Source organism: Dasypus novemcinctus, chromosome 1, assembly GCF_030445035.2.
Source record: "Dasypus novemcinctus isolate mDasNov1 chromosome 1, mDasNov1.1.hap2, whole genome shotgun sequence".
NCBI lineage: Eukaryota > Metazoa > Chordata > Mammalia > Cingulata > Dasypodidae > Dasypus > Dasypus novemcinctus.
The window spans coordinates 144,267,136-144,294,609 of NC_080673.1; the positions used below are offsets into that span (position 1 = coordinate 144,267,136).

A 27,474-nucleotide genomic window follows, 5' to 3' on the forward strand; every position below is an offset into this window, starting at 1 on the left:
TACTTTTTCCATTCTTTCATGTTCAAAGTACATGTATCTTGAAATTTAAGATGAGTTTCTTACAGATTACAAAGAGTTAGGCCATGCTTTATTATCCACTGTGACAATCTTTGTCTCTTGACAGGAGAGATTAATATATTTACATTTAAAATCACTACTGATAATGCAGAATTTCTTCTGCCTTTTTGCTGTTTATATTTAGTCTTTGTATACTTACACTTTTTTGTCCCTTTGCTACAAGTTTTATTTCTTTAAGCTTCTTTGAACCATCTTTCAGTTTGAAGAATTTTCTTTAGCATTGCTTATAGGAAAGGTGTAGTGGTGATCAACTCCCTGAGCTTTTGTTTATCTGAATATGTCTTAACCTTTCCTCCATTTTTGGAAGAAAGTCACAGCAGATATAAATTTCTTGGTTGCCAGTCGTTTTCTGTCAGTACTTTAAATATTTTAACCCACCAAATTCTTGTCTCCATGGTTTCTGATGGATATAAGTATTCAGTCTAATTGGGATTCATTGTACATAGCATGCTGCTTTTCTCTTTCATCATTTAGAACTGTCTCATCCTTTGCTTTCAATAGTGTGATCAATATATGATGGGGTGTATTTTTCCTCGTATTTATTCTGTTTGGTGTACTCTATCCTCCTTGGATGTGCATGTTCACATCATTTCCCTAAGTTTGGGAAGTACTCTGTCATTATTTCTTAAATATGCCTACTACCATTTTCTCTATTTCTTCAAATTTTGGGTCTCCCATCATGCATATCTTGGTGCACTTGGTAGTGTCCCAGAGGTGTCTTAGGCTATTTTCACTTTTAACAATTTTTGTTTTCTTTCTGCTCTTCACTTGACTTGTATCTTTTATTCTACTGCATTGTATAATTCACCTGCTATCTCCAATCTGCTCTTGGAACCCTCCTGGGAATTTTTCCTTTCAGTTAGTGGGGACCTCAACTCCAGTAGTTTTATTTGCTTCCTTTTTAAATTTCTATCTCTTTAATGAGATTCTCACATTGCTCATTCATTGCTTTTCTGATATCCTTTAATCTTTTCTTTGTATTTTCCTTCATCTCCTTGAGTATTTTTAAGATCTTTTTTTTAAAGGGCTTTGTTTGATTTGTCTACATTGTTATCATTTTAGCTGGTGTTTTCTGGATTTTTAAACTCTTCCTTTGTATGTGTTATAATTCCCTGTTTCTTTGTTAGTCTTCTACTCATTTCTGGCACACTGTAAATTTTAATATTTCAAAATATTAACTCTGGATATATTCCCTGAAAACTTTGTTTCTGATTTTATAATCAGTTGGTGGTAGAATAGAGATTTTCTTGTGCTTCAGCCTTCATATCTAGAAGATCTTCCCAAGGTGAATGCAGTGTCCAGGGCCCTCTCTGTTTCTTTTCAGGGTGTGTCTTTTACTAAGCTTGTGTTTATTAGTTGATTTCACATTCCTTTCTTTGTAAGAGTTTGAATACCCTTCCTTTTCTGAAGAAACAGACCTTCTTCTTCCATGTATTTAAAGAAGGCAAGCCTTTGCCCCAGGCTGTCATCCTCCATACTTTCTTTCCTTGTATCAAACTGCTTTTGCTTGGATGACAAATTATAGCAGAGGAGTGCACTGGAAAGGAGTTTCCCAAATCAGTCTTTCACACCTGAAATAGGGTCAGGGACCAACAAAGGGATCATAGTCCAACTCTTAGGTGTCCTGGGGAGGGGATCAGTAAGTAAGACAGGAGTTTCCTCTTCTATTCCCCAAAGCTGAGCTTTCTTGAACTGCCCAGCAAATTCACCCCTTGAATTTGTTCTCTGGAGCACTGAGGAAACAATTCCTCCTAAGACTCCTTCAACACCACTTTTCCCTGGGGTGTGTTCTAACAAAGGCCACCCTCAGAGCCAGGTCCTCGGGGTTCTGAATTTGCTAATTAAAAGCCAAAATCAGCTCTTCTGACCAGAGAGGTAGGGGCCCGAGTACTGTAGGTGCCCTCACAGTGATTCCCTCAGAGCTGCATGCCTTCCTGGCCAGGCCAAGTTGAGGGACCATCAGAAGGATCTATGGGCATCTGCTTGGACATAATGCGTGCCAGCATTTCCCTTCTTTCCTGGTTGGAAGATTCAGGCCTGCAGCTTTTCCTCTGAAATCTGAAAGCTGGCAGACTACCTGGAAGAAGTACTTTGCAAAGTGGACACCACAGGGGACCTTGGTTGCTTGAGACAGAAGCTCCATCAATTGCTTGAATAATTGGTAGGAGAAATATGAGATCTTAACAGCTTCACTCAGAAAAGAGATTCCAGATGGTGGCCTAGTAGATCCAAGTTGCCAACTCCAGTGGCCTCCCTGGTGTAGGTCAGAGGGGACCTTGATTGACCTGAGCAAAGGATTTGCAGAGACTATCTTTAATGATGTCAAAGTGCCTTCTCCCTGTGGTTTGCTTGTAGACAATTCCACCCGCTTTTGGAAATGCAAAAGAAGTGATCACAATCAAGGACTATTTTCCAGCTAACTTTACCACCCTCAAGTTCTCCAGGGTGACAATCTCTGTGTCCTGAACACAGCGGGCAGTGAGAGATGGTAAGCATACAACACTACAGAGATGGGTTGCAACCCTTCCTCCTATGTCCAGTCCTTAAACTACCATAACTCAACATTAAGAGACAGCAGGATGACTGACAGTCTTCCCAACAGCCCAAATGAAGCAGCTGAAGAGTTAGATTTCCTTGGAGGAGGGAGAGAAGAAAAGAAAGAATTGAGCAAAACCTAACAACCCTTTCTGGAGTGGGACCCAAACAAACCCATTTCTGAGTGGGAACATGCTGGTGATGCCCATTATGGATGAATTGAATTCCAAAGTACTGGGATCACTGCTATTTGATACAGGCATGTCCTCCTTCACTGAATCCAGCTTAGCAAACACCAATAGCACCAGCTATTGGTGCTTTTCACTGGTTTGAAATCTCCTGTCCACAAGCAAATTCAAGCCTGGCTGAACCACCAGAAGCTGGCTGGTCTTGCCATGACTTGGACTTGATTGACCAGAGCCTTGGTTGGGGCCAGACACAAACTGTGGAAACTAACATTAGGTGCAAGCTGGATATTTCTAGGAGAGTCCTGCAAATTCCCGACACCAACATCAACATCCACGTGTCTGAAGGGTCACATAGCTCCTTAGGAATCACAGAAGATCTCTATGAAAGCTCTGCTGAACCACTAAAACTCAACTGTGATGAATCTAGCCATGCCAGCCTTGTATTGGAGGTAAAACTGAGCAACCTGGAAGTGAAGTCTTGCATCATGTTGCAGATGAAAAATTCATCTAGGTGAAAAATGACATTTTTAGCAAAAGCACACTAAGCCTCCAATGCCAAGGAGTGACTAAAAGGATGGGCCATATGTCTCCATCCCTCTCACCTACAGCTATGGGGACACAGTCCAGGTATAGCTGGAGAATCTGGAACCCTGTATGTACCTGGTGATTGTACATACAGTGATCCAAGCATTCTCTACTCTTCCACTGTCTGGGACTTCATCAGTGAAAATGCAACAGTGGATCTTTATGGTCCCAAACACACTCACCCATCTTTCAAAACCATGGTGGCCCTTTGGGCATGATTGTGTCCCCAAGGCTCTGCTGGTCAGTGAGGTACCCTGCCAGCCCCCTACCCTGTCCCAATGACACTGCAACTCTGAGGTAAGCATCAATTCACTTTGTCCAGGACCCAAGATCTCGATATTTTTATGTTTCCAATATGACAAATTACAAAGTGAAATTCAGCAAACAAACCAAATTTATGAGAGGACTCCAAATGAAGCTGAGCAAGGTGAGCTGCCTCACCTTCACATCACCTCCCACAACCCTAACAAACTCTCTGATTTCACTTAGAGGATCCAGGGAAAGATGGCCAGTAGGTCAATTTGACCCATTTCTGCATCTAGGCACCTCAGCCACCACCCAAAAGTGCCATCAAATTGTCGAAGTAGAGAAGGTTCCTCAAGAAGAACAAAGTTGGTAAGATCATATTGCCCCAATTTGCCTCCTCCACAAAGTACCTGATGTTTCAGGGCTGCCACATTTCCATTCTCAAATTCAGCAAGTTAATTAAGACAGTGGTGTTCAAGAAGCATTACCTCCTGGAATCCAAGAAGGGTGACATGATTGTGCTGCTCAGTGAGGAGCTCAGGCTGAAAGGGCAGCTCTGGACTAAGGAGTACTACCAGGGAATAATCGATCTCATGTTCACCAAGAACGTGCTGGTGGTTGGCAAGGCTAAGCCAAACGTTTCCTCCAGACTCAAGTTGAGTATTACGGTACTGCTAGAGAAGATTCTGAGACCCTGCAAGTTCCTCACTGTATCTACTAATACACCTCCATGAGGATCTTACTTATGGAGAATATCAGTAGCTGATGATTCTTTGCAGGTGCCCTAGGCTACAAAAATCTTGTCACTTACCTTTTTTATTATTTTTTTAATGTTACATTAAAAAAAGTGAGGTTCCCATATACCCCACAACCCCCTCAACCCACTCCTCCCCCCATAACAACAACCTCTTCCATCATCATGAGACATTCATTGCACTTGGTGAATACATCTCTGAGCACCACTGCACCTCATGGTCAATGGTCCACACCACAGCCCACACTCTCCCACAGTCCACCCAGTGGGCCATGGGAGGACATACAATGTCTGATAACTGTTCTTGCAGCACCACCTAGGACAACTCCAACTCCCAAAAATGCCCCAACATCACATATCTTCCTCCCACTCCCTACCCCCCAGCAGCCACCATGGCCACTTTCTCCACATTTTCTTGGATTCCTAATCACAATAATTCATGAATAGAATATCAGTAAGTCCACTCTAATCCATACTCTCTTCCTCCACCCTGTGGACCTTAGAATGGTTGTGTCCACTCCACATCTATATCAAGAGGGGGCTTGGATTCCACATGGATGCTGGATGCAATTCTCCCACTTTCAGCTGTAGGCACTTTTGGCTGCCTGGTGTGGTGGTTGACCTTCACCTCCATGTTAGCTGAGTGGGGTAAGTCCAATAAACCAGAGTGTAGGAGTTGCAAGTCTGTTGAGGCTCAGGGCCTGGCTATCACATGATCAATTCAGAGATTCAGGTCCCCTGGATATACACTAAACTCCAGCACCAACTACAGATCTGGTAAAAGTAACAGGAGAGGCTTGTGATCAAAGATCACATCTGAGTCCAGCTCCATCACACAGAAACACAAACTCCAAAGTAGGGCCATCTGACATGGCACTGAACTTCATCTGCCATGACCAGAGAACCTATGGGTCTCTGTTGTCCTCAGAAGAACCAATACCCAGAGTTGTATCTACTTTATCTGTCTCTGGGACTCTGCTCAGGTGTTCATAAGGGCAACCCCTCTGATAACCTCCTGGCTCTTTTTGGAAACTCATAGGCATATAAACTCATTTGTCCTTTCCATTTCCCCCTTTTATTCAGGTCAAAAAGCATTTTTAACTCTTGGTATTATACGTAGACTGAGATATTCTGCTGGTCCGAGTTGACCCTTTTATTCAAGGTCATTTTCTAGTTGCATCATCAGCTGGTACTTGGTAGTAATCCCTCGGTGCCAGGGAGCTCCTCCCTGGGAGTCATGTCCCATGCTGGGGGGAAGGCAACAATTTTACATGCTGAGTTTGACTTTGAGACTGGCCACATTTGAGCAACACAGAGGCTCTCAGGAGGTAATACTTAGGTACCCTACAGCTCTAGGCCTTGTTCTTATTTCAGGTGCACAGGCTTACAAGCATAGTCATTAGTATCAATGGCTCATTGCTGGGCCTTCCTTCTTTTTTGGTCTTTGCCATTGGACTTGGAGGATTGTTGCTGTTCCTTTAGGGACTGTGATAGAGCTCCCCTGGCTAGGAACTCAGCACTCCCTCAGTTGTTTTTAACAACACTGAAACCACTATGAAAATACCCCAACATTTTTATGTACCCTAGATGTATGCCCTGGAGAACTCCCTGCCAACCATTTGTCTCCTGTCAATAACATCCCACCTCAGTATTCCTCCCATGCTGTTGTTGAACCTCTCTGTGATGCAAAACTTCTCCAAAAGTGAAGCCTGATATATTGCAAGGTTCAATTGATAGTAAAATGGACTGTAGTGATGAGTTTAAATGTTAGATATAGAATACATATTAATTTAAAAAATTAAGTAAAAATAAATTGAGGTATCAAAAAATCAAAAATGCAAAAAATTTGTTTTTGATGTTTTGTCTTCCATCACTGCAATAAGTGTTGCCCTGTTTGCAAATTGGCAAGGCAATATCTTCCATCTTTTCCTCAGTGTCTATGTCCTTTCTTTTTCCTTTTTTTCCCTAATTATTAAGCTTGTTTTCACAAAAGTTTTAGATCACAGTAATTCATATATACAATATACAGTACTCCCACATATCCAACATAAAACCCTTTTCCCTTCCACAGCAATAATCTTTTTACATATTCATACTATATTTACTGAAACTGATGTACAGATATTGAGACAATAGTTTTCAAACAAGGTAACATTTGGGTTTACATTGTGGTTTATATTTTAGACTAAACAATTTTCTAAAATTTTAGTTATCTTATGCTTTACATTATGATTTACATTTTAGCCTATCAGCCTCTATACATTTTTGGTATAATTTAACATGTCTTATGTCCATCCTTGCATAATCCTGTGGAACACATCTATTGCCCACACAGTTACATTGATTCCACCTATTCAATACCTCTTTCTCTCTCACCTCAGGGCCCACACTGACAGTCAATCTTCATTGCTTGAAGGGCCATGTTCAGAGATACTTCCAACAATGTTGAGGGTTTGACATGCTCAACTGCCCTAATGCATTGGGAGCCACCATTTCTCTTGAGAGACACAATTCCCTCTATTTGAGAACATCAGTCCTCCCTAGGATGTGGGTATACCTTCATTCTCATTAAATGGGTCTCTATCCAATGATATAACCCACTATGGCAAAATGAGCACTCATACACACCCTAGAAGTCTGTCCTGCATCAGATTATCCCCTTTAAGCATCTTAAACAGGAAACCTTCCTTATTATATTTTTGAAAAAGTTTACTCAGCATTATACTCTCAACCAAATATCTGATAATTTCCTGTGTTCATATGTTCCCTTACCCTCCCCTCAGTCTCTTGGGCAATATTACCCATCCTCCCATCCCTAGCACCCCTCAAGCCCACAAAGCCCCACCCAAAAGTAGCTCTATGCCCCCATTTTTAGCCCTTCCTTGTACAAATACTTACCTCCAGCTTATTTTAGATTTCTCCCATGGAGGTGTCAGCTTACATCCTTCCTCTACTTCCCAATTTCCTTTAAGCCTATCATCCAGTCTCTAGCTCTCTGAGGCAATTTGGTTTACTTATTTCATATCATTGAGGTCATGTAGTATTTGTCCTTCAATGCCTGGGTTGCTTCACTCTACATAAGGTTCTCAAGATTCATCCATGTTATCACATGTGTTTGTAGTGTATTCATTCTTAAAGCTGAGTAGTATTCCATTGTATGTTTATACCACATTTTATGCATCCATTTTCTGTTGATGGGCATTTGGGTTGATTCCAACTTTTGGTGATAGTGAACAATGCTGCTATGAACATGGGTGTGCATATATCAGTTTGTGTCCTTGTTTTCAGTTCTATTGAGTATATACCAAGCAGTGGAATTGCTGGGTCATATGGCAAATCTATAGCTAGTTTTTTGAGAAACTGCCAAACTGTCCTCCAGAATGGCTGGATCCTTTTGCATTCCCACCAGCAGTGGATGAGTTTTCCCATTCCTCCACATCCTCTCCAGCACTTGTAGTCTGTTTTATTCATAGCTGCCAATCTTATGGGAGTAAGATGGTATCTCATTGTAGTTTTGATTTGCATTTCCCTAAGAGCTAGAGATTTGGAGCATTTTTTCACGTGCTTTTTAGCCATTGGTATTTCTTCTTTGGAGAAGTGTCTGTTTAAATCTTTTTCCCATTTTTTAAATGGGTTATTAGTCTTTTTATTTTTGAGATACAGGAGTTCTTTATATATGCAGGTTATAAGTCTCCTATCAGATATATGGTTACCAAATATTTTCTCCCATTGTGTAGGCTCTCTTTTCACTTTCTTTCTTTCTTTTTTTTTTTTTAAGATTTATTTTTATTTATTTCTCCTCCCCTCCCCCGGTTGTCTGTTTTCTGTGTCTTTTTGCTGCGTCTTGTTTCTTTGTCCGCTCCTGTTGTCGTCAGCGGCACGGGAAGTGGGCGGTGCCATTCCTCGGCAGGCTGCTCCCTCCTTCGCGCTGGGCGGCTCTCCCTATGGGTGCACTCCCTGCGCGTGGGGCTCCCCTACGCAGGGTACACCCCTGTGTAGCAGGGCACTCCTTGCGCGCATCAGCACTGCGCATGGGCCAGCTCCACACGGGTCAAGGAGGCCTGGGGCTTGAACCACGGACCTCCCATGTGGTAGACGGATGCCCTAACCACTGGGCCAAAGTCCATTCCCCTCTTTTCACTTTCTTGATAAACTCCTTTGAGGTGCAGAAGGCTTTAATTTTGAGGAAGTCCATATATCTATTTGTTCTTTTGCTGCTCGTGCTTTTGATGTGAAGTTCATGAAGCCATTTCCTATTACAAGGTCATGTAAATGCTTCCCTACACTGCTTTCCAAAGTCTTTATGGTCTTGGCTCTTATATTTAGGTCTTTGATCCATCTTGAGTTGAGTTTTGTATGAGGAATGAGATGGTAATCCTCTTTCATTCTTTTACATATGGATTTTCAGTTCTCCAGGCACCATTTGTTGAATAGGCCATTCTCTCCCATTTGAGAGGGTTTGGTGGCTTTATCAAATATTATATGACTATATATATGAGGATCTATATCAAAACTCTCAATTCGGTTCCATTGGTCTGTGTGTCTCTCCTTGTGCCAATATCATGCTGTTTTCACTACTGTAGCTTTGTAGTACGTTTTGAAGTCAGGCAGTGTGACTCCCCCAATTTTGTTTTTCTTTTTCAATATGTCTTTGGCTATTTGAGGTCCCCTTCCTTTCTAAATAAATTTTATAGCTAGTTTTTCTAGGTCATTAAAGAATGCTGTCTTGATTTTTATTGGGATTGCATTGAATGTGTAGATTAGTTTTGGTAGGATAGACATCTTAATAATATTCAGTCTTCCTATCCATGAACAAGGAATATTCTTCCATTTATTTAGGTCTTCTTTGATTTCCTTGAACAGTCTTGTATAGTTCTTGGTGTATAAGTTTTTTACCTCTTTAGTTAAATTTATTCCTAAGTATTTGATTTTTTTTATTTACTATTGTGAATGGTATTTGTTTCTTGATTTCCTCCTGATCTTGCTCATTATTGGTGTACAGCAATGCTACTGATTTTTGCACATTGATCTTATAACCTGTGACTTTACTAAACTCATTTATGAGTTCTAGAAGCTTTGTTGTAGACCTCTCAGGGTTTTCTATGTATAGGATCATGTCATCTGCAAATAATGAAATTTTGACTTCTTCCTTTCCAATTTGAATGCCTTTTATATCTGGTTCTTGCCTCAGTGCTCAAGCAAGTACTTCTAAGCCAATGTTAAATAGAAGAGGTGATAGTGGGCATGCTTGTCTTGTTCCTGATCTTAGAGGGAAAGATTTTAGGATTTCACCATTGTAAACAATGTTGGCTGTGGGTTTTTCATATATACTCTTTATCGTGTTCAGAAAATTTCCTTGTATTCGGATCTTTTGCAGTGTTTTTATCAAGAAAGTGTGCTGTATTTTGCCAAATGCTTTTTCTGCATATAGATATAATCATGTGATTTTTTTTTCCTCAATCTGTTTATATGGGGTATTACATTGATTGATTTTCTTATGTTGAACCATCCTTGCATACCTGGAATGAATCCAACTTGGTCATGGTGTATAATTCGTTTAATGTGCTGTTGAATATGGTTAGCAAGTATTTTGTTAAGGATTTTTACATCTAGGTTCATTAGAGAAATTGGTCTGTAATTTTCCTTTCTTGTGGTATTTTTGTTTGGCTTTGGTACTAGGGTAATGTTGGCATCATAGAATGAGTTAGGTAATGTTCCTTCTGATTCGATTTTTTGGAAGAGTTTCAGCAGGATTGGTGTTAGTTCTTTCCAGAATGTTTTGTTGAATTCACCTGTGAAGCTGTCTGGCCCAGGACTCTTCTTATTTGGGAAGTTTTTAATGACTGATTCTATCTCTTTACTTGAGACTGGTTTTTTGAGATCATCAATTTCTTCTTTCATCAGTATAGGCTGCTTATGTGTTTCTAGGAATTTGTCCATTTCCTCTGAATTGTCATTTTTGTTGGAATATAGTTTTTCAACATATCCTCTTATGATAGTCCTTGTTTATGTTGGGTCAGTGGTGATAGCTCCTTTCTCATTTCTTATTTTGTGTATTTGTATCTTCTCTTTTTTGTTCTTTGTTAGTCTAGCTAAGGGTTTGTCAATTTTATTGATCTTCTCAAAGAGCCAGCTCTTGGTTTTGTTTATCTATTCAAGTGCCTTTTTATTTTCTATTTCATTTAGTTCTGCTTTTATCTTTTTTATTTCTTTCTTTCTTCCTCCTGTGGGGTTACTTTTTTGTTTTTATTACTAATTCCTCCAAATGTGCAGTTAGTTCTTCAATTTTTGCTCTTTCTTCTTTTTTGATGTATGAATTTATGGCTATAAATTTCCCTCTCAGTACTGCTTTTGCTGATCCCATAAGTTTTGGTATGTTGTGTTATCATTTTCATTAGTTTCAAAGTAGTTAGTAATTTCTTGAGATTTCCTCTTTGACCAACTGTTTTTCTAAGAGTGTGCTGTTTAATTTCCATATTTTGGTGTGAAATCTGGGCCTCTGGCCCTTGCAGATTTCCACCTTCACTCCACTGTGGTCAGAGATATTATTTCGTATGATTTCAATCTTTCTGAATTCATTGAGCCTTTCCTTGTGGCTTAGCATATGGTTTATCTTGGAGAATGATCCATACTCACCTTTTTTTTGCCAAGCAGAATTTGATAGTTAGACTGAGTGGGTGGCGTCTCTTCTGGGAAAGTTGATGGAGAATTGTAACAATATGGAGAACAAAGACAGAAAATCCTTTCGGAGGGAACTAATAATGGTCTTACTGAAAATGGACTGCCAGGGATTGGTGTTCAAACTTCCCCAGGACTTTGTGCTCCTGACCATAGCTGACAAGATGGTTCATTGTAGGAGGCAGCTGGTTGAAAATGCTGCCAAGATATCTAAGCAACAGAGAAATGCATGAGTCTCCGCAAAAGGGCAGGAATGGGGAAGGGGACAGTGAAGCCATGTGGAAACTGGCTTATTACTTCTTACTAACCTGGAGCCACTAGATCTGAAACAGCTACTGGGATGTCATCCAGGAGCTGTATATTGGCCTCCACAAGATGAAAAGCCCCGTTACAAAGTGCTGCAAACACCTAATTGAAACTCATCCTGGTGAACTCCCTGGATATCCTTAGAGCAGCTGTCTTCAGCCTCATGAATTGAACTGATGCCCTGCATCCCTGCCATTATGGAGTTCATCCTCTCCTCACCCTGTCCATGCTAGATGTCCACACAATCACCATGGAGCTGGGGAAGGAGCCAGAGCAGCTACTCAGGTTCCTGCTTACTGTAGGCTGGGCCCATACCCAAGGACCAAGCACAGGTAATGCTCCGCCCTTTTCCTCTACCCCAAGAGGAGGCCAGAGGGATTTTTTTCATTGCAGGTCATTGCCAGTCAAATAGCTTTCTCTTTGTTAAACACAAATTTAAATTTAATTTTAAAATATTTTTTTTAATATGTGGGAGGGACATATGAGAAAGTCAGTATCTAATTTTTTAATGTACAATAGAGGTAAAAAAAATCCCTCATTTGATAGGGAAAGATGCTTTTGAGGTTTTTATGTTTTATAAAGATCTTTTGAAATTATTTCACAGATGTAAATATGTTTTTAAAGGTCATTGAAGATATTTCTTATTTCCAGCCACATTTTTCATTTTGACACTTAGAAAAGTAATTGTTCGAGTGTTGGAAATTTTTACTCTGCACATGTAAAAATCTAAATTAAATAGGAAAAGTGTTTTTTCAGTATTATTGATGTCTGTTCTTTCTGAAAATGCCCTAGACTCTACTCCCAACTCCATGCAATTTTAATTGTCTTCCATGCCTTTTCCTTCTGTTATAGTGAATGATAGTCCACAGCACCTGTGAAGCTTTTGTGAGCTTTGGTGGGCAGATTTAACTCCAACATTAGTGACTAGGTGCTGTTGTGTTTCTACCAATAGATTAGAAAGCAGCTGGGAGTCAAAATTTTTCATGGGGGTATTCCAGCTCAGAACCCCAGCTCTTGCCTGAGTGTCCTTAGTCATTCAAGAGAACAAAGTTATTTAAGAGTGAGGTGGTCTCTCCTGCTCTAATGCCTTCTTGTAATGTTTCTCCTTCAGAAGTAGCTGTTCTTCCTGTAGTAAACACATCCTCTTCTGTGGACATGAGCAGAACCTTGCCACTAGACTAGGGCTGTGATGGCCACTGGACTTTCTTACATCCACTGTAAGTACCACAGTTTACATCCCATTTAACACATGCACTGGTACCTGCTGCTGTATGCCAAACTCCACTTCATTCCATCTAAAATTTAACCCTTCTCCCTTCTTGATACCCTTGTATTCCTGGAAATAAATAGTATGAGAAAACTGAAGAAGAAAAAAAAAAGCCATGATCAGCCACCCTGGTCTTAGGGAAGAGGATTTTTATGTCCCTTTCTGTCACCAGCAAACAGCTAGGTACTGGATCTCACAGTGGCCTGATGTGAACATGGAGAACGGGTGGTGGTAACCACCATCCACAGAGAGCAATTTACTGCCTTTACCTCCTGCTGTTCCCTGGATGCTGTACAGTGTTCTACTGGCCTCCGGAGTTTCAGTTAGTTGTTTCAGACAGTTCATGCCCATTTATTAGTTGTTCTCATGAAAGGGCTGAATCTCAGGTCTAACTACCCACTATTTTCCCACAGCCCCTCTGTGAAATTAATTTTAATAATAGCTTTACTTAATCAAATATATATATATAAGTTATTTTCATTTAAACCTAGACTCAATAAGAAATTGAGGTGCTATCTTACATTTTTATACTGTCTCCAAAATTCAGTGTATATATTTCTACCACATGTCAATTCACACACTGATTTTTATTGTTAATGATTAATTGGTATTTATATTTTATTTTATTTTTCATTTCATCTGATTATTGGCTACCTTATTAGACAATGCATAGTTGGAAACCAGTGAACTGGAGGCAGAATTTGCTTTATTTCTCAAGTCCATGCAGTTGATCCCTTCTTAATACATCCTGTTTTTAAAACACCAGGAACAAAAGAAAAATAAATGAAGATAATTGAATATGAGCACAAAACTAAAAATAATTTTATTATAACCTGAATTTTTTATTAGCCTCTCTATTACAGTGTTGAAGTTTCTGAGTTGTTATTGTGCAACTAATGAGGTTAAAATAGAGTTTAATTGAAAATAAAATACCAAATTACTCTCCCATGATGTGATATGCATCAGAGCATCTCAAATTCCCAGGGAAAAATATTTTATTTTTATTAAAGCAGTAGTACTTCCAAAAATTTAAATTTTAAAATTAAATCTAATGTCCACCGTTCAATAAAATTTTATCTTTTAAAAATCTTTTTATCTTTACTTTTATATTTATTATGTTATTGCATCTTTTAAAAAAATTCTTATTGCTTGATCTGCTACTTTCTTTATATCCACAATTCTTCAATTCCCCAGAAACACAAAGAATGCTAAAGGTACATATTGCATGAAAAAAATTTAATGGAGACTCTTTTTATAGAAGCATATTTAAACTTGATTTAGTCAGTTATTTAAGAAAGAATATGTCATTCATTCTTTTTTAAAAATATAACAAACTTTATTTTAAAAGAGGTTTTAGATTACAGAAAAGTTACATGAATATATAAGGGATTTCCTTATATCCCATTCCATCCCTTCCCACATCTTCCCCTAGTAATAACATCTTACAATAGTGTGATATAGTTGTTACAATTGATAAATAAATATTGAATCATTGCTACTAACCAAGACCTACAGTTACATTGTGGTTTACACTAATTCCAAAGTCCTAAAAATGCCCAGTGTTCCACCTATTATTCCCTCCTCCCCACATTCAGAAAATCTGGTAACCACTATCTTTATATGTCAATGTTATGTTTTCTTCCATTACAACAATATTAAGAAGTTTACTTAGGGAAGTGGATTTGGCTCAATGGATAGAGCATCCTCCTACCACATGGGAGGTCCAGGGTTCAAACCCAAGGCCTCCTGACCCATGTGATGAGCTGGTCCATGCACAGTGCTAATGCATGCAAGGAGTGTCATGCCACACAAGGGTGTCTCCTGCATAGAGGAGCCCCACACATAAGGAGTGACCCCATAAGGAGAGCTGCCCAGTGCAAAAAAAGTACAGCCTGCCCAAGAGAGGCATTGCACGCATGAAGAGCTGATCCAGCAAGATGATGCAACAAAAAGAGACAGATTCCGACTGCCACTGACAAGAATACAAGAGAACATTGAAGAACACACAATGAATGGAAACAGAGAACAGACAACTGGGGGCAGGGGATGGGAAGGGAGGAGAAATAAAAAATAAATCTGTAAAAAAGTTTAGAAAGGAAGTTTACTTTGGCCATGGTTGCATTCTCCCTTCATATTTGTTCATTACACATCTTTGAGAATTTGGGAATGGTGATGCCCACTCTTCCTCAGATTGAGAGGGGGTTTAGATTTTATGGGGCACATGGAAAGAACTGTTTTGCTTGTAGTTATAGATTCTCTCTTTTTTGGGGGGATGGGTGCTGTTCATCATCATCATTTTGTTAGTTGTCCTGGGCAAGTCTGATGAACTGGAAAGTAGGTGTTGGTTGCAACTCTTCTGATTTAGGGCTTAACTGGTATCTAAACAGGCAAAGATTTAAGTTTCTAAGACATATATTTAATAGGCATAGTGCTAGTGATAGGCTAAAAGAAAAGGGGTAGAATAATCTTTTGTAAGGAAATTATAAATGAGTCTAACTCTGTTACATTGGGGAAATAGACTGTCATGTATTCCAAGATAAGGTGCATGGCAGGGTGCTGATTTCAAGGGGTTGAGAGGGGGCACTCCTCTGTGAAGCTTTGTTCACAGTGGCAGTTAGTGAGATTTGCCTGAGACATGCATAAGGGTAACCTCTCTAAGGTCATGTTGACTCACTTTGAAGTCTCTTAGCTGCAAAAACTCTTTCGTATTTGATGTTTCCCCCTCTGGGTCAAGGTCTTTCCCCAATTTATCACTGGTTGGTTGTAATCCCTTGGTGCCAGGAAAGCTCATCCCTAGGAGTCATATCCCACACTGGGAGAATGGCATTAAGTTTATTTGTTGAGTTCGACTTAAAGAGAGGCCACATTAGAGTAACAAGGAGGTTTTCAGGGGTAACTCTTAGGCAATAGTTATTATTAGGCTAAGTTTCAATTTTATAAGAAGAAGGTTGATAGCCACATGCTTTAATATGGCTGGCTTGGCATATTGGTGTGCTTTCTTTTATTAGGCTTTGCCTATGTACTTGAGAGATTTTTGCCCCTCTATTTAAGAATGTAGCAGGACTCCCCAGGATGGGAGTTTAAATTTTATTGTTTATTGTGTGGGTCTTCACCCACTGAGACAAAATCCTATGGGAAAATGAACACATTCATATTCCATATAAGCATGCCCTAGATGCACTCTTTCCCACACATCAATCCACTTGATCATGGAGTATAATTCATTTGACATGATGTTGAATATGATTAGCAAGTATTTTGTTGAGGATTTTAGCATCAAAGTTAATTGGAGCGATTGGTCTGTAGTTTACTTATGGCATCTTTAATGTAGCTTTGCTTTAGGGTGATGTTGGCAACATACAATAAGTTAGGTAATGTTCCCTCCATTTCTATTTTATGGAAAAGTCTAAGAAGGACTGGTGTTAGTTCTTTCCAGAATGATTGATTGAGTTCGCCCTTGAAGCAATATGGCCCTGGGCTTTTCTCGGTTGGGAGATTGTTTATGACTAATTCAATAATATCACTACTTGTGATAAGTCTGTTGAGTTCTTCTATTTCTTCTTTAATCAATGTAGATTGTTTGTATGTTTCTAGAAATTTATCCATTTCATTTAAGTTATCCATCCTGTTGACACATAATTTTTCAAAAGTATTCTTTTATGATATTCTTTATTTTTGTGGGATCAGTGGTGGTATCTTCTTTCCTAATTTTTAATTTATTTATTTGCATCTTCTGTCTTTTTTTCTTAGTCAATCTAGCTAAAGGTCAATTTTATTAGCTTCTCAAAGAACAAGATTTTGGTTTTGTTAATTTTTTTCTAGTGGTTCATTTATTTTCAATTTCATTTAATTCTGCTCTAATCTTTGTTATTTCCTTCCTCTTCTAGCTTTGGGATTAGTCTGTTGTCCTTTTTCTAGTTCCTCCAGATGTGAAGTTAGGTTTCTGATTTCAGCTCTTTTATAAAAAAACATGTAAGTATTAATGGCTACACATTTCCCTAACAGCACTGCTTTAGCTGTATCCCATAAATTTTGAAATGTTTTGTTCTCATTGTCATTATTTTGAGGTAGTTAACTGATGTCTTTCACAATTTCCTCCTCAATTCACTGATTAAGATGTGTTGTTTAACTTCCATGTATTTGTACCTATTCTTGTTCTCTTCCCTTTTAATTCCTAGCTTCATTCCATTGTGGTCAGAGAAATTACTTTGTATAATTCAAACTTTCTAAATTCATTCAGACTTGTTCTGTGAACTAGTATGTGGTCAGTCCTGGAGAATGATCCATCTGTACTTGAGAAGAATGCATATGCTGCTGTATTTCGGTATAATGTTCTGTATATGTCTATTAGATTTAGTTCCTCTAATGTATTATTCAAGTTCTCTGTTTCTTTATTAATCCTCTGCTGAAGTATTCTGTCAAATGGTGATAATGGTGTTTTAAATTCCCCCGCTATAATTGTAGAGGCATCTATTTCTCCTCTTAGTTTTACCATTGTTTGCCTCATGCATTTTGGGGCACTTGATGAGATCCATAAATATTTATGATTGTTATTGCATCCAAAATATTTTTAACTTATTACTTGCAGTGTCCCTATTATCACCATCAGATATGGTATCTTTTTACATATGTTTATGATTTCTTCTGTATAGTCCCCCAATGTCTTCTTAATATGCTTGATTTCTGCCTTCATTTCATTAAGTTGACTCGTAATTTTGATTATTTTTTCCATGTTATGCATCTCCTTTTGTTTTTTAGTTTTTTCATTAGACTGAGCCATGTCTCCCTGTTTCTTAGTATGGCTTATAGTATTTTTCTGGTGTCTATGCATCTAATTATCTTGATGGACTTATTCAGTTGGTTAATCTTAGCATGGCGTGTAGTTTTTGCTGGTGTGTATGCATCCATTTACGTTGATAGACTTGTTCAGTTTTTCCTAACCTAGGGTTTTACTTAGTTTTTTGTGTGTGTGCTAAGGGTCATCTTTGACACTTGGTTCCCATTATTCTGTATCTTCATTGTTGTCTGTGTTCCCATGAAAAAAATATTAAGTCCATAAAAAAGTAAAGAAAAAAGAAGAGAAAAATAATACATTTTTTAAAAGGATGGAAAAGAACCAGAAAAAAGCCAGGAAAAATAAGTAATAAGAGTGAAAAATAAAAAAATAAAATAAAAAGGAATAAGAATTTTTAAAATGTGGAAGAAAAGAACAGGAAAAAATTAAATAAGACTAGAAAGATGAGAAAAGAAAATGATGACCAAACAAGAGGTGGGATGAAAGCAAAGAAAAGAAATAAAGAAAATAAGGAGAAAGAGAAAAAGGAAAAAAGAAAAAACAAAGGGAAAAACCGAGCCTCCCACTCAGGCCACTAGCGATCATCTCTGACTGCCCCTGTTCACCAATCAATCAATCACCCACGGGCCCTTCTCCATAGTAAGGTACCCGGATGTATAGAAAAAAATTATAGAAATAAAAAATAAAATAACCAAAAAAGAAATCTCAGTCTAAGTTCCCTGTCATGAGGTTGCTTGTCCCGCAACTTCCCCTCCCCCAGGGTTTTCAGGCTGGGTGTCTGAAAACCTGCAGGATCACCCTCTGGCTCCCTTCTCTTCCAGGCTGGTTGGGCGCCTGACAGCTTGCGGGCTGACTCTCACAGTTCCCCTCTCCCTCAGGCCAGTTGGGCATCTGGCAGCTCTGAGGCTGCTTCTCCCAACTACCCTCTCCCCTGGGCAGGTGGGCACCTGTCAGCCCACCCCCTCACTGACCCAGTTCCTCTCTCTCCTAGAGCAGGTAGCTGTGACAGCCGGCCTGATCAGCGACTCCTTCCCTTCTCCCTGCAGCCTCTTCCTTGCTTGCTCGTGCCTCTCCTTTTCCTGGGAACTAGTTGGGATCCAATCAGCCCTCCCTATCGCCTCTCCCTTCTGCTCCTTTCTCCCCCTTAGCTAGCTAAGCTCCAGTCCCCAAGCCTGTCCCCAGTCCAGTTTTTCCTGCAGCTCCCATTCCCCTACCACCCACTTGGAGAGGCGGCAGGGCACTCGGATGTGCCCCTGGTCACCCAGTGGCTTTCCTCTCCCTCAGAGCCAGCTGAGCGCTGGTCTTCCAGCCAGTCACTTTCAGGCGTCCTTCTCCCTAGGAGCAGCAGGCTGGGTGCCGGCTTGCCTTTCCTATCACCCAGGGCTTCTGGTCAACTGGGTCCCCTTCTCTAAATGTCCCCTCCAGTTGCCCCGGAAGTCCTGTGACTTCCCTTCTGCCAGGTCAGCCTGCCTGCATACCTCCCACCGTTTCTGGAGGAGAAGAGTCACCTGCCATTCCCAATTCTACCATTTTGGATCACCTCCTTTCTTCTTAAAGATATCAAGGTACTGAAATTGAAAGAAAAGATGCAATTCAAGGCAAGAATGAGTTTATTCTGTATATAACTAACACAAAGTTTGAGTATAAGATTATGAATATTTTCGTATATACAAAAAACAATTTTATCAGCCATGTGAAAACACAACCTCTGATCTATCTAGAGAACACTAGGAAAAGATAAAAAGAAAGAGATGCAGGGAACTGAGTGTTATAAATTTCTTAACTCCCATGATTGTCTTTAGGAGCAAATGGAATGCACTATTGATCTGTAATATCTGTTAATATCATTATACATAAAACCATATGGAAAACCATGCAAAATACTACAGAGTGTACTTTTATGGTTTTCTTCTATTCTTTTCTGAGATTCAGAACTTCCTTATATGTCCTTAACTTTCCATCATTTGATTTTGCTTTATTTTATATTTTAAATATAGATTTAAATATTTTAAATATGTATATATAGTTTCTATTTTGTGCTGCCAGAGATACACCATAATAATTTTAAAATTTGGTTTTAAAAATATCTTATTGTTTAGATATGCTCCTTCTTTTTTTTTTAAAGATTTATTTTTTTATTTTATTTCTCTCCCCTTCCCCCTTGCCCCAGTTGTCTGTTCTCTGTGTTCATTTGCTCCGTGTTCTTTTGTCCGCTTCTGTTGTTGTCAGCGGCATGGGAATCTGTGTTTCTTTTTTTGTTGTATCATCTTGTTGTGTCAGCTCTCTGTGTGTGCGGTGCCTTTCCTGGGCAGGCTGCACTTTCTTTCGCGCTGGGCGGCTCTCCTTATGGGACACACTCCTTGCCCGTGGGGCTCCCCTATGCGGGGGACACCCCTACGTGACATGGCACTCCTCACATGCGCATCAGCATTGTGCATGGGCCAGCTGCACACAGTTCAAGGAGACCCCGGGGTTTGAACCCGGGACCTCCCATGTTGTAGACGGACGCCCTAACCACTGGGCAAAGTGTGCTTCACATATGCTCCTTCTTAAAGTCACTAAATTCAGTTTTCATGATTAAGAGACAACCATATTAGCTAACGAGTCTCAAAGTCACATCCTAGTGACATTCTCTTGTGATATAAAAACAGAAGAATCCAGAATGTTTTGCTGTAACTTTTTTGCTTTGTAACTATGGATCAGACATTTTTACTTGAGACAGTTCATTAAAAACACCTCAGTGGTTGTTCCCTCTACTTGTGATGGCTATTGTGCTCATATAAAGTGGGAAGTTACTATTCATATGTCTCCTGGAGTTTCCTCTGTTTCAGAAACTATACTTACTCTGTATTTATCAATCCAATCCCTCAGGTGTGCTATTTAATTGGGCTACATGAAGGCATCCTTAACACAATGATATACATCTCCATGAGCTTCAGCATTTATCTGTCTGATTGTTTTGAATATGCTATGCTCTGTGAAGGTTGTGAAACCCAGCAAAGATAAAAATGTTTTGTCATGAAATGACTTTGTTAAATCACAGGAGCTACTAAAAAACTCAGTTATGTTTCATGTTGATGAGCTTCTATTGCTTACTGCTAATTGCAGGCCCATCTCAAACATGTTGTTGCATCTTAGCCTTGTTTTCTATGCCTAGTACACATCATTCTCACTTTTGTCTATCATCTAAGACATATGTGCTTCTGACCAAAGGATTGACTAGATAAGTAAGGGAAGAGAGATAAGTCATCCATACTCAGAGAAAAGTTTACATTAAAAAATATAAAATAAAAAAATAAACAATTAAAAAGTAGCTCAACCAAACCCAAAATCAATTGACTCATCTTTCTATGCATAGAATAAAATTTTCCATATTGTACCCAGTATTATAGTGTATTTAACAACTTTTGATAGGAAGAAAAAAAACCTGCTGTGATAGGTTAACAAAATATCTGATTCTCCAACTTTTCTTGACATTTCTCAAGGAATATTTTAGTTTCCCTTAAGATATTATAAAATTATTTTAATAACAATACTTAATATGCATATTTATTGAACAAACTACTACTTGTAAAAAATGGGCTAGGTATATACGTACATAAAACTAATATTTACTATGGATGTGTAGCCTCACTTTGAAAAAAGAAAAAGAAGCTTAAAGAAGTTAAGTGATTAGCTAGAAGCTGTGACTGCGAGATATTGGGAAGTTCACTAAGGACAGTGGAAATATAAAGTAATTATTGTATTACTCTAATGTAATTAATACATTGTAATTATTGAACAATGTATTAAAACACAAGCAACAGATTTTAGAGAAACAAATTTCTCTAAAAGAGAAATTGAACGTAGCTGCATAAAATATAAATTTCATAAAATAAGAATGTTTATTAATATATAAACATAAATTAATAAATGAATTTTATTTTTTAAAGTTTCTTATCCAATAAAGTGGAAAAATTAGACTTCAGAATAGTGCAATTTTTTAACTATAGTTTTAAATATGAAATAGAAATTTTCTAGTGCCACTTTGAAATTATTTTCCCATTTCTTAAATGCCTCATGAGCTTAATTATTTTCAAACATTAAATACACACAGTGGATTCATAAGATTCTTAGTCAAGTATGTATTTTTGCATTCTCTAAAGTAAAAATGAAAGCTAATCAATAATTTTATTCAAAGAATGTATAAAAATAATTAACAAGTTCTCCTAGTGTTTATAAAATCAACAACTTTGCAATGCTCTGAGACTTGTTTGAGATTTGGAGTACATCCATTCCCAACTTCCTAATAATATAACTGAATATGAGCCTCAGTTGAGGTAAACTGAACATAGGGACCTTGAGCAACACTGACTCAAGGAGAATAAATATGTGGTATAATTACAACAGAATCTATTAATACTTTTCTACAGAAGACATTTTTTTTTCTAATGGTAGATATAAAATTACGTAGATGCTAGGTGTTTGATGAGAGACTGAAGAAACACATGGAATTGATGAACATTAACCACATAACCATTTCTTTTATTAGTTCTCCCTTCCAGATATGCTTCTTATATCCTTCCTAAGAGAGTGTGGCTTACCTAATGGTCAGTCATCCATAAAAATCCCAGCTAGGCAGTCATCTTAGTTTTTCTGGGGGAAAGGGGTTGTTATTGCACTTGGGTTGGAATAAGTAATTTTCCCATGAGAATATTCGAATTACTGCTTTTTTTTTCTTCTCAATGTCTTGCTTTTTTAAGCACTTTGCAATTATTCATTCAATTCAAATATCAATTGTACTACCTTAAAATAAGCATTTTTTAGTTATTCAAGAATATATTAGTAAATGGGGATGTGTGGGTCAGAAGGAGAGATATGAAGAGATGTAAGCCCCCTGTATTGTCAGGTGTCTGTTTGCAGGCAAAAACATGACCCACACAGCCTCTAATGAAAGTTGTTTAATTCACATAGAAGAGAAAGAACATGGTCAGTTTCACTTGTGGGTGCTGGTTCCCCATAGTGAGTCTCAATCCATGGCTGAGGTGGGGAAATGTTCTGCATGCAGCACCCCTTTTTTATGTTGTGTAGAGGAGGAAAGCTGCTCCCTACCTGCTGGGAACAGATATACTACTGGGGTATGAGTTGGGTGCCATAAAATATGCCCACCAGAATCAGACTGTATCCAGTGAATATTTGCATATTTACTCAGAACAAGGAATGTACTGTTAATCCCCTTATCTATTAGAGGGTTGTCTTTTGTCCAGTAGGCTGACACACCTGATCCTGAGCACCGGGAAAGGTATCAGACCACACGAGGACTGTCTCTTACCACGAGATGAAATGTTTCCATGCCAATTGCAGATAGAACTATTTAGAACTATTTTCTAAGCCTCTCTTAAATTCAAATTTGTGTATTTAGTAAAGAAATACAATTCAAAAGGGAATAGCAAGAGTCACAGCATCCAGTAGTAGTTTAAATCAATTAACTTTCCGACCAATAACAATTATAAGCACTGGTCAATTTTGCTCTTCATTCTGTTGGAAGGAAATGAGGAACACCAGAGTGGGCTAAAACTGGCGGAAGGAAACACTGCTGGATGAAATCCATATTTATAGATGATTTGAACAATACTTCATTGATAGGCATATAGCACTACTTAATATAGGCACAGAAAGTACACATGGAACATTCACCAATATCAATTACATGCTGAGCCATTAAATAAGCCTAATACATTTCAAATGATTGAAATCCTGCAATTTATGTTATCTGATCATAACAGAATAAAATACGAAAGCAATACTGAAAAAAATAAAAAATATACCCAAATATTTGGAATTACATGACAGACTTTCAAATAATTTGTGAATCAAAGATATATGTATTCTGAATTTAGAAGTGCTTAGAGAGAAATTTTGCTTCAAATGCTTATATTAAGATAAATAAACTTTTAAATAAAAGATCTAAACTTCTACTTTAGTAAGCTGATTCTACAAACTTTAGAAATTAATAGCAACACATATTAGTCACTAAATTCAACATCTCTGTAGAAATGGACATATTCCTTGAGAAATACAACTCTTCAAAAGTGAGCACAAGAAGTAGAAAATCTAAATGTTTTTGTGTGCATGATTAAAGATATTAGGTTTATAATTTAAGCATCTCTCCCCCAAAAAAGTTCCATGTCTATTTGGTTTATGGTGAATTAACTTAAAAATTAAGAAATGGGGAGCCATTGTAGCTCACGTGGTTGAGCACTTGCTTCCCAGGGATGAAGTGCTGGGTTCATAATACCAGTATTGTATAAACTCAAACAAAAGATAAGGATGGAACACTTCTCAATTTGTTTTAGAAGATGAACATATCCACAACCTCAATACAAACCTGACAAAGATATTACAAGAAAGAAAATTGCAGGCAAATATCACTTAAGCACATAGATGCAAATATCCATAAGAAATTTTTAGTAAATAAAATCCAGCATTTTATATGACAAGAATAATACATTTTAAACATATCCCAAATATGCAAAATTTGTTCAACATTCAAAAGTCAAAATATGTAACACTTTACCAGAAATAAAAGCAAAAAGTGTTTAATCAACTCAATAGGTTAAAAAAAAAAAAGATTTGACAAAATATAGTATACAGTTATGATTGAAAAATTATTAGCATACTAGGAATAGACAGAAATTATTATGGGCCTTTATGAAATATCTCTAGGTAGTCTTATTCAAAATGGTAAAGTACTGGATGTGCTCTGCCTTGGATTGAGTGTAGGGCAAGGATGTGTGCTTTCATTGCTATCCAACATTGTACTTAAGGATTCAGCCCTTATAATATGGAAAGAAAATGACATAACATGACTAAAACTTGGGAAAGGAAAAAGTAAAACTATTTTTATTTACAAATCACATGATTACTTGTATAAAAAATATGGAGAATTCTATCAGAAAAAACTAACAGAGATAATTATAGGCTTTTAATACAATCAATTGTATTTTTATATATGAGTAATGACCAGTTAAAAATAAAATTTTAAAATATTCACAATAACATAAAAACCATACATTACTTACTAATAGATGTAACATAACATTCAGGCCATTTATACAAAAGTATAAAATATCACAGAGGAAATTTAAGAAGATCAAAATAAATAGAATATAATCATGATTTGGAAGACTCAGTATTGCTAAGATGTCTCTTCTCTACAATTAACCTAGATTTATTACTAGCCTAATCAAAAGTATCCATCAGATTTTGGGTAGAAATTATTATATTCAAAAATTTATATGGAAATGTAAAGGAAACTAAAGAGCTAAATTAATCTTGTAAAAGAACAAACTATTTTATTTCAGAACCTACTATATCACTGCATAATCAGTACAGTGTGGTATCCATGTAAGGAGAGACAAATAGATCAATGAATTAGATACAGATATATATATAGAGAGAGAGATATAGATATATATATATATATGGTCAAATGATTTTTGGCAAAAGCACCAAGATAGGTAATACAATGTGAAAAGGAGGATATTTTCAAATAGTCATACTAAACAGTTGCATATCTGTATGGAAAAATAATTTGTAGGCCTACTTCACACCATATACAAAAATAATTTGTGATTAAATGTATGAAATGCATCTATAAAATTTCTCCAAGAAAACATAGGTAAATATCTTTGCAACCCAAGGAAAGCAAAAATTTCTTAGAAAACAATTATCATAAACCAAAAAAGGAAAAACTGACTGGACTTTATCAATACATTTTTTAAAACTATGCTACTCTACAATCACCATAACTAGAATAAAAAAAAAAAAACAACACACATTGCTGAAAATGAAGTACAGGAAAATACTAATGAAGTGAAAAGTGAGTGTCAATATTAATCTCAAACAAGGTTTATTTCAGATTAATGAATATTATCAGAAAATAAGAGGGACAGTTTATAAATATAAAGATGTTAATTCATCAAAAGCACCAAAGTATCCTACATGAGCAAGCTCGTAAGTAATAGCAGACCTTCAGTGTAAGGTACAGAGCAAAAAATGATTGAACTGAAAAAAAGAAATAGATCCATGATTAGAAACTCAGATTTCAACACTCTTCTCTCAGAAAATGATTGAAAAATAGACAGGAAATCAGAAAGTACGTTGAAAAATACCATTATCCAACTTGATCTAAATGACATTCATGGACCTAGCACTATACAACAGCAAGGTACATTTTCTTTTCAATTGTACATGGAATATTGATCAAAATAGGCCATATTCTTGGCTGTAAACAAGTCTGGATAAATGTAAGAAGATAAAAATCATAGAAAGCATGTTCTCTCATCACAATCAAAGTAACTAAGAAATTACTAAGTGGAAGAAATATGGAAAATTGAAGAAATCTTAAAATTTGCATGTCATTAGATTTAGAAGAGAATTTAGAGTCCAAATAATCATATTAATTCAATATAAAGATTCCATTTGCCAAAGAAAGAATCTTGGCCAGTCTATACAACGTTATGTATTGTCTGTTTTTCAATAAACACTTGAGGCTTGCTTTCTTAGTTCCAAGGGGTACATCATGATGGCGAAATAATTGGTAAATTCTGGATAGAGTCTCAGTTTCTGAAACTTCCAGTTTTCTCCACTTTTTCACCATTAGCCTTGACCGTTTCTCCTGTTCTAGCTTTTCCCATTTAGTCAAAAGGGAGAAAAACCAAGGACCAAAAGGTAAGAAGCATTCTTCTGGTTTCCTTTACAAGTCTATCTCTGGTTTCTTTTATGTTTAGCCATATGGCATAATCCTAAAAGCAAACATCTAACTCCTTAATCTGATACATTTTTTAGGATATACACCTGAATATCTTCTGCAACAAAGTAACTATAATGGAAAGAAGAATATGATACTGCTTTGGAGAATGCTCTGAGTAGAAAAGGGACTAATAGCAATAAACCTCTAAATATAAAAGCTAAATGGCCAAAGAAAATAGTTTATTAATCAGATTTTTCATTATGAAAATTATATTTTATTCCTATCAATTGAGATATTTTTCATTATTAACATATTTTATTCTTATCAATTTGGTGATAATTTAATGTTTATAATTTTTTACCTTAAGTAGATAATTATGTAGTCAGATGATTTCATAGATATTATATTAGTATGTTTCTTTACCTGGTGGGGTAATAGTAGAATGAGAACAGAAGAGGTTTTTTTATACAAAACATCTCTTCAACGTTAACAATGATAACTTTCCATTATTGTCCTCCTTTCTTTCTTTAGCTTTTTTTAGCCAAGGAAATCTAAGATACCAAAGATTTACTTTGTATTTGTAGTTATATTATCTCTGAATACTTTTGTATTCAGAGATATTGTAACAAGTAGCACATCTAGAGAAAAATAAGCCTTGTTTAAAATAAATATTGCTTTCAGTATATTTTGCTTATATTAACTGTGTGTAGTTAAGAAACTAGCTTTAGTTGAATTTGCATCTTCTGTTGAAAGTTCTATGTGGTTTTGCCTCCAGTGAAATTCATTTTGTTTCTCATTTCCTATGTATGCATCTCAATCTTTGCACATGCTTTGCTCCAACTACCATTTTGTTAATCCCAGGGTTGAGTGCATAATGATGCAACAGTCCTCTTTCTAATCCAAGTGTTCTGTATCAGGACATCCTCCCAGGCGTCTGCTTGCACCATTAATATTTTTTAATAGAGGGAGGATTTCTTAAGCTGTTTCAAAGGAAAAAGCCATTTTCAAGTTTGAGTGAAAGTTGAAACAGAATCATCCATTCCTAAGGCAGAGATGCCTGATCTTGCAGGATGACACTATCAGGTAGTTTCAAGGAATAAAAAATTATATTACGCTGAACCACCTCTGAGTCCAAAGGGCAAAACAGAAATGAAACCACAACTGAAAGAAAATTATATATAGTTTTAACTTTTAAAAATACTCCATTTACCGAATGTGAGTATTCATGTATATTCTCTTCTATAATAAAGACTATCAGTCAAGGTTTGCATATAGATTCAACTCTGATGACTCTAAGCATTAATTTTG

General features: G+C 37.2%; 3 pseudogenes; all 3 read left to right on the plus strand.

The window, feature by feature from the left end:
* Positions 1-2,289: 2,289 nt before the first annotated feature.
* LOC101446496 (SH3 domain-binding protein 4 pseudogene) lies at positions 2,290-2,946 on the plus strand (annotated as a pseudogene).
* Positions 2,946-11,542, plus strand: LOC139436186 (SH3 domain-binding protein 4-like; annotated as a pseudogene).
* A 78-nt stretch (positions 11,543-11,620) lies between these two features.
* Positions 11,621-27,474, plus strand: part of LOC131279783 (protein LMBR1L-like) — a 109,736-nt pseudogene continuing 93,882 nt past the window's right edge.